The 11190-nt window shown below is 31.7% G+C and overlaps 1 long non-coding RNA gene across 1 annotated transcript; it reads left to right on the top strand.

Moving 5' to 3' along the window:
- Nucleotides 1-258: 258 nt before the first annotated feature.
- On the top strand, nt 259-3623 carry LOC127726108 (uncharacterized). The gene is made up of 2 exons (XR_007993349.1): nt 259-1613; nt 2983-3623. It is a non-coding gene; the product is annotated as an uncharacterized LOC127726108 (long non-coding RNA).
- The last annotated feature ends 7567 nt before the right edge of the window (nt 3624-11190 follow it).

Genomic DNA, 11190 nt, shown 5'->3' with positions numbered 1-11190 from the left:
TTTGGGGCCAAAAAGGGGCAAAAAAACAAGCATTTTTCTAGTTTCCAGACAATAACTTGTGTTCAAGTGTATGGATCTTTCTGAAATTGTACTGCAAGGTACCATACTACAAAGGGAAGGCTGGGATTGAGTTTGGGGGTGATGAATCATAAGGGGATTAAAAAAATGGGGGAGGATATTTTTTTCTTTAAAATTTTCCATTTTAAGTTGGTTATTTTTTATTTATGTATAAAAGGAAATAATAATGATATGATTTGATTTCATCAAAAATTGAAATATTTGGCTTCTTTGATATGCTGAATTTAACCGTGTATTTAGATTCTTAATTTTTGGTCCCGTTTTCAAATTGGTCTACATTAAGGTCCAAAGGGTTCAAAATTAAACTTAGTTTGATTTTAACAAAAATTGAATTCTTGGGGTTCTTTGATATGCTGAATCTAACCGTGTATGTATTTAGATTTTGGATATTGGACCATAATAGGTAAATTAAAAAATTTTAAGTTCTTAGACCACATTCATTCTGTGTCAGAAACCTATGCTGTGTCAAATATTTAATCGCAATCCAAATTCAGAGCTGTATCAAGCTTGAATGTTGTGTCCATACTTGCCCCAACTGTTCAGGGTTCTAACTCTGCGGTCGTATCAAGCTGCACCCAGCGGAGCATTTTATTCTAATACTGTATGCAGCATGTCAAGTATATTTGGTGTATGAAAATTTTTAAGGATGTACATGTTAGTCTGGCATGTTTTATTCGACCTTGACCTCATTTTTATGGTTCATTGCTCAATGTTATTTTTTTGTTTTTTGGTCAGTTTTTCTATTTTCTTATTTTCAAATTAGCAATAGGTCAACTATATTTGGTGTATGGAATGATAGTAAGGTGCATATCATGATATGTTTGACTGAGAAGTTTCGTCTTACCTTGACTTTATTTTCATAGTACATTGGACAATGTTTAGTTTTTGTGGTTTGGTCTATTTTTCGGATACTGTAAGCAATAAGGCCCCTATATTTGGTGAATGGAATGATTGTAAGATGCACATGTCTGTCTGGCATGTTTTATATGACCTTGACCTCATTTTCATGGTTCATTGGTCAATGAAAAGTTTGCATTGTTTTGTCAGTTTATCATATGCTTTAAGCAACAGGTAAATTATATTTGGCGGATGTAACTATTGTAAGGTGTGCATGTCTGTCTGGCAGATTTATATAACCATGACCGTATTTTATGGTTCTTTGGTCAATGCTAAGTTTTCTTGGTTTTTTCTTTTTATCAGATATTATAAGCATATGTCTACTTGTAAGTGTATGGAATGACTGTAAGGTGTCATATAAGAATAAGAAGTTGTCTGTCTGCCAAGGTTAATATTACTGTGACCTCATTTTCATAGAATATTGATAATATTAAACAAAAAAAATGATGAGCATGACAAGATATACAAATGATCCAAAATTGTCAGTTGCATACTAATTATGTAATAGTAGCTATTGTCATTAAATGATAATGTTTACCCTTTTATGTGTAGGGCAAGAACATTAAAGATAAAAGGAAACTATAAACAAAAGAGATTATCAACAAAAATAGATTTCAGACGTCAACAAAGCCTAAATGGTAAGTCCACTTCTATAAAAGTTATTGCCCTTGAATAATGATTATTATGAAAATAAGATGTGGTATGGTAAATGAGAAAACTATCCACCAGAGTTCAATTAAGTGGATGAAAGCAATGCAATTACTTATTAGAGGCCAATGATGACCTGTAAATAATGAGAAAACCCATAACCTATACATGATATAGTCATCTATAAAAGACACCACAAACAAAATTTGGAACAAAACATCAATTCAAACTTCAAATATACCAGACTAATTCATAAAAATGAACAAGTTATGAAAAAACAAATATGACGGACGTGAACCAACATCAACCACTGAACTATGTACAGGCTCCTGATTTCAGACAGGCAAAATATGGCAGGGTTGATATGAAAATAAGAAGCGGTATGATTGCCATTGAGACTTTTCTCCAATAAGGATCAAATGACATGAAATTTAACAAAATTAGTTCACTGTACAGCCTTCGACAATGAGCAAACCCTATACTGCATAGTAATCTATAAAAGGCCATGAAATTCAAAAAAACAAATGTAAAACAATTCAAAAAGGGCATGGCGTCATTTAAAAAGGGCATAATGTCTATCCATACTAAACATGCTTGGGGGATACACCACAAAGGCGAAAGCTAAGTGCCTGATTTTTGCACAAAACAATAAACAAAAAACAAATATGATATATAGCAACAATTGACAACCACTGAATAATAGACCCCTGACTTGGGACAGACACTTACAAAATGTGGCATGGTTTAACATGTTTGCTGGCACCAAATCCCCCTCTAATTAAGGACAGTGGTGTAAGTGTCAGTTCAATATAAAAACTATAAAATCAGTTGAAAAGGGCTTTTTTTCTGCTCTTGGGTCAGGTTATTTTTATACATTCCCGTTTTCATTCTCAATTTTATTAACTCATTAGAATGCAACAAAGCAGAAAAACAGCTACCAAAAACACAGACCGGGTGTGGCTGGACATTTATTCTTTCCCTGTAACAAAAAAGACTCAACATACAGATCTATTAGTACTCACAGTTACTGACAGCTAATTAATAGCAAATATCAACTAATAAAATAAACATTTTGTGAGCACCCATCCCACCCCTAACCTAGGACAGTGGTTTTAATAACAGCACAACCTTTGAACAAACTGTAAACATTTGTTGCAATTGGCTTAACTCAAAAGACTGCAACAAGGCACAAAAACAACTAATATGAAAACCATAGACACAAAGCACTGAAATAAGAGTACTTACAATTTAAAATATTCAAATGAAAGTTTTATCAAAATGTACATAAACATGATAAAGTAGCCATTTTATTGCTGTATTTCTCTTCATTTATAATTTTTGAGTTTTGTGTATTTGTAGGTCAGACATCTTGGTTTTCATGATCATCATTCAACAGGTCAATACTGAACAGAAAACTTAAAGTTGATATTTTTCTATATAGTGTGACTTTTTTATTAATTTGAAATGGAATGTGTTTTTTTCCTACATAAGAAAGAGGAAATTTCAACATAATGACTATAAACAAAAAGGAGTCATATTATCATGATCATAGATGCACAAGAACTAAATCATGTAAATGCAACAACGTAATTATCAATTGAAAGAAGGGAGGAATGAAAAAATATATTAGTAATTTGTTGTCTAAATGAACTTGCTTTGTCCACTCATTTAAATCGCTCCATCCAATAAAGATGTACGGAGGAGGATTTTTGAAGAACAGATTGCAAAAATGTTTTGTCTAAGAATTGTAGGAATATTCTAGTGGATGAAATAATTTATTTACTTGACTCTTATGTAGTGGACTGAATAATTGTACATAGCAAGCTGAAACAAGAAAACTAAAACTTAACAGGAAAAGTGTTTATTTTATAAATTTGCAAATATAAACGTAATATTATGAACACCACAAAGGTATAAGATTCAAATTGTTTGCATATTCATGTATTGCAATGGAACTATAACAAAGAAAACTTTACCTCATTAAAAGAGTAAACTATTAACTGTGCTTTGTCAATTTATTCAGTCAGAATATGAAATATTTTTTTCAGTTCTATTTTTCATAATAAAACAAACAAGACAAAGATTTCAAATCAATATTTTTTTCTTTTATTAAGACATGTCATCATTTTATTTCTGTTAAAGGATTTTATTTTTTAACTTTAAATATTATTATACTTTCCAAAATAATAATAATCTTTATTGTCATATAAACAAATTAAAAACATGTTTGTGACAAAATGAAAAAACCCAAAATACACTAATATTTATATTATAAACTTTTTACTACCAAACAGAATTCATTGTAACATACACATTACTGTATATTAATAATTTGAATTCCATAGGATTTTATTTTGTCCCATGGGATATTAAAAATCCCATGGGATAATTATAGTCCCATGGGACAACAAATATCCCATGGGACTACAATTATCCCATGGGACCCAAAAAAATCCTATGGGATTTAACCAAAATCCCATGGGATAATGGTCAATCCCATGGGATTTGCCGTATCCCATGGGATATTGAAAATCCCATGTTTTTCTAAATCAAATTACAAAATATATATAATAATAACAGCAGAAAAGCAATGAAATTATTGAATCCCATGTAATTCTGCACATTTTGGTTATATACACGACACTGTAGGTGTAAGGAGAGGCGGCGGCGGATTTGCAAATGAGTGTTTTGCAAATTAAAAGTGTCCAGTGTTTTAGGTACTCTTTGCACTAATCAATGCAAGCGTTAAAATCATTTTGTAGTTATATAAAGTTTATTTTGTCATACGCACAGCAAAAGACTAGACTTCCATGAATATTTCCAAACCACTTTTTAGAGGAATAAAACTAGTCCGTGGTACCTTAAAGCAACTACTGACCGTCCGTCAACACTTTCATAATATTATAAGTCAAGTTTGTCTTATCTGATATCAATATTTTTTATGAACATTATCTATATCTATACTTAAGAGAAAGATTCTTGTTAATTTTTTTATGAAAAAAGTGCTCAGCGAAGAAGCAGCTAAAAGCAATTTTACAGTCTTTGGTTTGACTAGGCTGGGGTTTGAACCCACGACCCCCCGCACTCTAATGATTGATTGGTTGATTTTTTTAACGTCCGGTGGCAAATATTTCATGCATGTTTAGTTCACCGTATGGCCTTTAACGATGAACTAAACCTATACAGTTTTGTCTGGTCACGCATTGATTCACGATGGCTGGTCTTTCACTATCAAAGTTGATGAAAAAATTAACAAAGTTCCTCCTTTAAAAAAAATAATCGAAACCTTTTTAAGAATAACAGCACTTTACTGTTACTGTATTATCTGACACACAACAGATATAGTTTCAAATATATATCATGATTTAATTGCATGTGACCATTACAGATCCAAAACGTGTTTTTTTTTTCTTTATTGATTTGCATAAGGTTATACATCGCCTTTTTTTTTTTTAAGTACTGCCTTTTCTATTTACATGAGTGCACAGTATTATTAAGGTAGTTAAATCATTATGACAGACATATTTCTTTTTCTGACTTTTCTGACTTTTCCGCCTTTTGATAATGCAACGGATATGTTTGCACTTTCTTTTTTTTTTTGCCATGACGTTGTCAGTTTATTTTCGACTTATGAGTTTGAATGTCCCTTTGGTATCTTTCGCCTCTCTATTTTCACATATTTGCTGTTGAATTGTATTTGATTGCACAATAAGAAAACTACATATTTCACGATTAGATCGCAATGCTTGACTATCGTTCTTTATTCTTTCACGATAATTTTGTTCTCGAAAATACCGAATGACAACCGTTAGCTCTGGATGATGATATGCTAATTGCTATTTTAATATTCAGATATTTATGATCATACTGGATAGAATTTTGTAATGCTTTGAATGCAATAAAACATACTTTTAACAATCAAAATTGTACATTCTTAATTATGACCACTAGTCAAATTAGTTTTATAGCATTCAAAACCCTTGTATCATTTTCTAAGTTTCTTGTTTGATCAGTATAGTACTGGAAAAATATCCCACAGAAAGAAACAGTTTACAAAACATATTTAATATACACTGAAAAATAAAAAATTCTGTTAGAAAAGTACTACATAATAGAAAAGTAACAAATTATGAAAAAAATTAGTGATATATCATTTTAAAATCATGATTAAACAAAATGCTCCGCTGGATGCAGCTGGATGCACTTGATACAACCGCAGAGGGCATACCCTGAACAGTTGGGGCAAGTATGGACACTACATTCAAGCTTTTCACAGCTCTGAATATGGATTGTAATTAAATATTTGACACAGCATAGGTTTCCGACACAGAATGAATGTGGTAAAAAAATGAAATAAACTGTTATTACAGAGATATGTCTCGCTTTTTTGTAATTTTGATAATGCAAATGTTGAAATTAAAATAGCAATACTTTAACATGTAAGTTATGCAAATATTCAAAGTCGATGAACCATGACTGAAGGTATATGGCTAAACAATCTCCATGGAATGAGATGTGCCAATGCTAATACAACTGCATACCAAATACCATTGACTTATTATAAGTCGTTCCCTTTAAACAAACCTAAACACAAACATTAACTTGTAAACTATGTAAAAGGTTCAAAGTCAATGAACCATGATCAGGGGTGGGGCTATATAATCTCCATGGAAACGATATTTGCAAATGCAAATATCATTGACTTAACATTAGCAGTTCATCTTAAACTGATCTAATCACAAACTAATACATGTAAACAAAGCAAAAGTTTCAAAGTCAACAGACTTCAAATGACTGAGGGGGCGGGGCCAAATATATTCCATGGAAATGAGATGTGCTAATGCTTATACAACTGAACACCAATTAACATTGGCCTACCACGAATGGTACCCCTTGAACTGACCTAATCACAAACTAATACATGTTAACTTAGCAAAATTTATAGACCATGACTAAGGAGACGGAGCCAAATAATCTCCATGGAAATGAGATATGAAAATGCTTATACAACTGCATACCAAATATCATTGACCTACCACTAGTGGTTCCCCATAAATTGACCTAATCACAAACTAATACATGTCAACTGTGAAAAGTTTCAAAGTCAATAGACCTTGACTGAGGGGGCGGAGCCAAATAATCTCCATGGTAATGAGATGTGCCAATGCTAATACAACTGCATACCGAATATCATTGACCTACCACTAGTGGTTCATCATGAACTAGACCTAATCACAAACTTATACATTGTTGACGCCGCCGCCGCCGCCGTCGCCGTCGCCGTCACCGCCGACGCCGGAAACAGCATACCTATGTCTCGCTTTTTGACTCCGTCAAGGCGAGACAAAAATGATCCATTATTTGATCAAAATCTTCAGAAATGTGTTTTCTTGATTTCTTGTCTTCCTGTACTTTAATTCGCCGACAGCTTTTCCGTATGCAGTGACGATTGAGCGTTAACTCAATCGGATTAAATGCTATATTCTGTCATATAATAGAGGTCGGTCAGTTTAAAACGTATCCGTCAAGGCGAGACAAAAAATGAAATTGAACTTTTACCTATTATGGTTCAATAGCCAAAATCTTAATACACCGTTAGATTCAGCATATCCAAGTACACCAAGAATTTAATTAATTTATTTATTAATGAACAATATAAGCTAAAAGTTTTTAAAGGGATTTGCTTCATAAAAATATATATATACATAGCATTCTGATGACTAATTTATGCAGAATAACAAACAAACCTACCACGAAGTTCTTCAAAAAATTTACAAAAAAATTAAAAAAATAAACTCTAAGATATCATTTATCATTGATACTATGTCTTCAAAAAAATCTATTAAACTTACCTTTTAAGGGGCATTAGCTACGATTTAGACAAATATTTTAAATGCATTTCTTTTTGTTTCAAATATTAATAAAAGCGGAATTGAGAAATAAATTTCGTTTTAAGCAGTCAGTTTGGCCCAAATTTGTCAAAATAAGATCAAAATCATCGCTGATGTATTATTGACTTGCAAGTCAATAATTTAACTTCATTGGATCCGTATGCATGTGACCTTTAATTTAACCCCTTAGCTGGAGATATTACGTATTAGGCATGTTCAGCTATTGAAAGGAAAATAATGTCAACATTGAAAGTGAAATAAGGGTGAGCCATTTTGTTGACTGATTCACTCCACAAAAAATCATTCTTATACAGGTAAATACGACGATTAACATATTTTAACCCATAATATGGAATCAAACAGACCTGGAAATTCCAATTGCACGTGCTCGCTATTTATTTATATTTATACTTATGTTTCTATCGAATTATATGACCGTTGTCAGTCTTCTGAGGTTATCTCGATCGTTAGTTAGATGGCGTCTAGACTAAAATACCCACGAAATACTGATACATATTCTCGAGTCCATGTATTGTTAATTGTTTTTTTTAAGCTTTGTTGTAATTTGGATATTCGTTTTAGTATGTTATAAATCAAATATGAGAATTTGAGTCAAATCGGTGAAAATGAGTTGGACAGATAATGCCCCTTTGATTATTTAATAAAATATCTAACAATGAACAGTAAATTTCAAGCTATATTTATACATAGTTTCTTCTCTAAAATTAAAATTTGATGCTGTAACTATGAATCTATTACAATTTCTATTAATTGTGCAATACAGCTCTGATTTTGAATCGTGATTAAATATTTGACATGGAGTAGGTTTCTGATACAGAATGAATGTGGTCTTAGAACTTGAAAATTGGAAATTGAACATTTACCTATTATGGTCCAAACCGTCCAATATCCAAAATCAAAATAAATGGTCAGATTCAGCATTTCAAAAAACCCCAAGAATTCAATTTCTGATGAAATCTAACAAAATTCAATGTTCGACCCTTTGGACCTTAATGTGGACCAATTTAAAACAGGGCTAAAATTCCAAAAACTAAATACACTGTTAGATTCGGCATATCAAAGAACCCCAATAATTCAACTTTTGAGATTTTGGACCCTTTGGACCTCAATGTGGACCAATTTGATAACGGGGCCTAAAATCCTAAAATATAAACACACGGTTACATTCAGCATATATAAAAAAAGAATAAAATAAAATTTTTGTAGAAAACAAAGTTCAATTTTGGACCCTTTAGACCTGAATGTGGACCAATTTGAAAACGGGCCTAAAATCTAAAAATCTAAATAGGCTGTTAGATTCGGCTTATCAAAGAACCCCAATAATTCATTTTTTTGATGAAATCAAACAAATTTAATTATGGACCCTTTTGACCTCAATGTGGACCAATTTAAAAACGGGGCCCAGATTCCAAACTCTTAATACACGGTTAGATTCAACATATTAAAAAACCATAAGAATTCAACCCCATTGAAATTTGTCATGAAATAAGCAATGTATACAAAGTACTAGAAAAGTATTGGTCCCTTTCCTCAACAGTTAAGGCCACAATCCCCAAAATCAGTCCCAACCTTCATTTTGAGGTATAGAACCTTGTGGTACAATTTCTTAGAGATCCATACTTATACACAAGTTATTGTCCTGAAACAAGAAAATCCAAAATTCTTGTTTTTGGCCCCCTTTTAGTCCCTAATTTCTAAACGGTTTGGGCCATAACCCCCAAAATCAATCTCAACCTTCCTTTTGTGGTATGGAACCTTGTCGGACAATTTCATAAAAAGATCCATACACCTAAACTCATGATTGTCTGGAAACCAAACGACAACGTCATACCATTATACGACCGCAATTTAAAAAAAAAACCCTGTTATTTTGATGTTAAATTTTGTTTGTTTGTATAAAAGAGTTGAAGACAGACTCACAGGTAAAATATTATCTTTATAAGGCTTTTTCAAAAAGTGAAAAATATAAACAGTCAACATTTGGTAAAAAAACAGGTATTGAAGATAACGCTTATTGTAAAATATATATTTTCTAATGATACAAGTTTTTTGGGAAAAACAAGCGGTATAAAAAGGTCAATAACATGCAGAGCGGAAATCAAACTCATAGAAGAAGATGTTTGTAATAATTATACAATGTGTATTAAAACACATGTTAATGTATTAATTGGTGTTATTTTCTGTATAATAAAACCAAACGTATTATGAACGAATGGAACAAATGTAAAGGGAAAGTACGTCAATGTCTGGATTAATACTACTATAAAGATGATGTCATTTTATTGATTCAAGAAAAACACTGAAATAAGAATATGTAAAAGGAATAAGAATAAACTTGAGTCAACTTAAAACAAAATATCAGACAATTATCGTACCTTCCATTCAGTTGAAAGTATACCATTTTTAAATGTTGACACCTGTAACTAATGAACAGATCGTTTAATTTTGTTAAGCACTGATGAAACTGTAGTACCACATTCAATTAACAAACTATTTCCAGATTAATCTACAAATTCGGAATACAGTTCACAGCTTGTTATTTTCTTATGAATTCAAATTAAGGGATCTTAGAAGTAAACTGAATAAAATAAAAAACTAAATGTTCAGAGAACAATTGAAGATCTTTCCACCCAAATGGACTTAAGATAAGAATATTTTGATAACAAAACAGTATGTCCGGTCTCAAATGATAGCTTATCACATACTGATTTTGAAAATGAAATGTTTAAGGCACTTTTTTCATCAATAATAAGCCACTTCTGGTGAAAATCAAAGTCACTTCCTGTGTCAAAAAATAGCTTACTTTACGCTGATTCCAAAAATATATAGTTTCTATATTTTTGCTTTAAATAAGGAAGACAATTTGCTACTTCCGGTTTACAAAAGGTCATTTCTGGTTGACATTTTCAAGGTCATATGTCTACCAACCTAATGCAAAAGATACCATGGCTTTATCATGTATAAATATGAATCTATAGCAAAGGTCAAAATCTAGAACGTCAAATTTACGTTTGACCTTGAACTAAATTTCAAGGTCACAAAGCAAGGAACTCAAATTAAATGACCATAAGTCTCCACTATATATAGGAATGAGTTCTATCTCAATACAGCTAATTTTAAGTATTAGAGGGGAGGAAACTCCAATCAAATGTCAACGCACCCTTTTTACCAAAATATATATGTTACGACATGTCGCAACTAACAGTTTAGTTAAAATATTTTGTCGATATCTTATACGATTTCTGAAAAAGAAACAATGATAAGCCAAAATCAAAATTTAGAACCTGATCTTGAACTTTGACCTTGACCTAATTTTCTTTTTGGTGGACCAAATTGCTTACATCAACTTCATTTGAAATTTGGTGGATAGTTGTCTCATTGGCAATCATATCACATCTTATTTTTATACAAGGACTTCAATTCAAAAGACCCCAGGTCTCTATAATTATGGTTTACCAGTTACAATTATATTTCACTTATTTTAAGTACAGAAGGGGAAATAACTCTCATATGGAGTCTCCGGAACGCGTTGGTCAAATTATTATTAACAACTTGAGGATATAACGAGCAAATTGGTGAACTAATTTTGTTGTAATCTTTTACGGTTGCGAAGGGGATGCGAACACAAGAAAAACATTATTTGGGGAAATAACTC

Source organism: Mytilus californianus, unplaced genomic scaffold, assembly GCF_021869535.1.
Source record: "Mytilus californianus isolate M0D057914Y unplaced genomic scaffold, xbMytCali1.0.p SCAF_16, whole genome shotgun sequence".
Classification (NCBI taxonomy): domain Eukaryota; kingdom Metazoa; phylum Mollusca; class Bivalvia; order Mytilida; family Mytilidae; genus Mytilus; species Mytilus californianus.
Note: the sequence above shows the minus strand (reverse complement) of the source record. Positions and strands in the feature narration are given on the sequence as shown.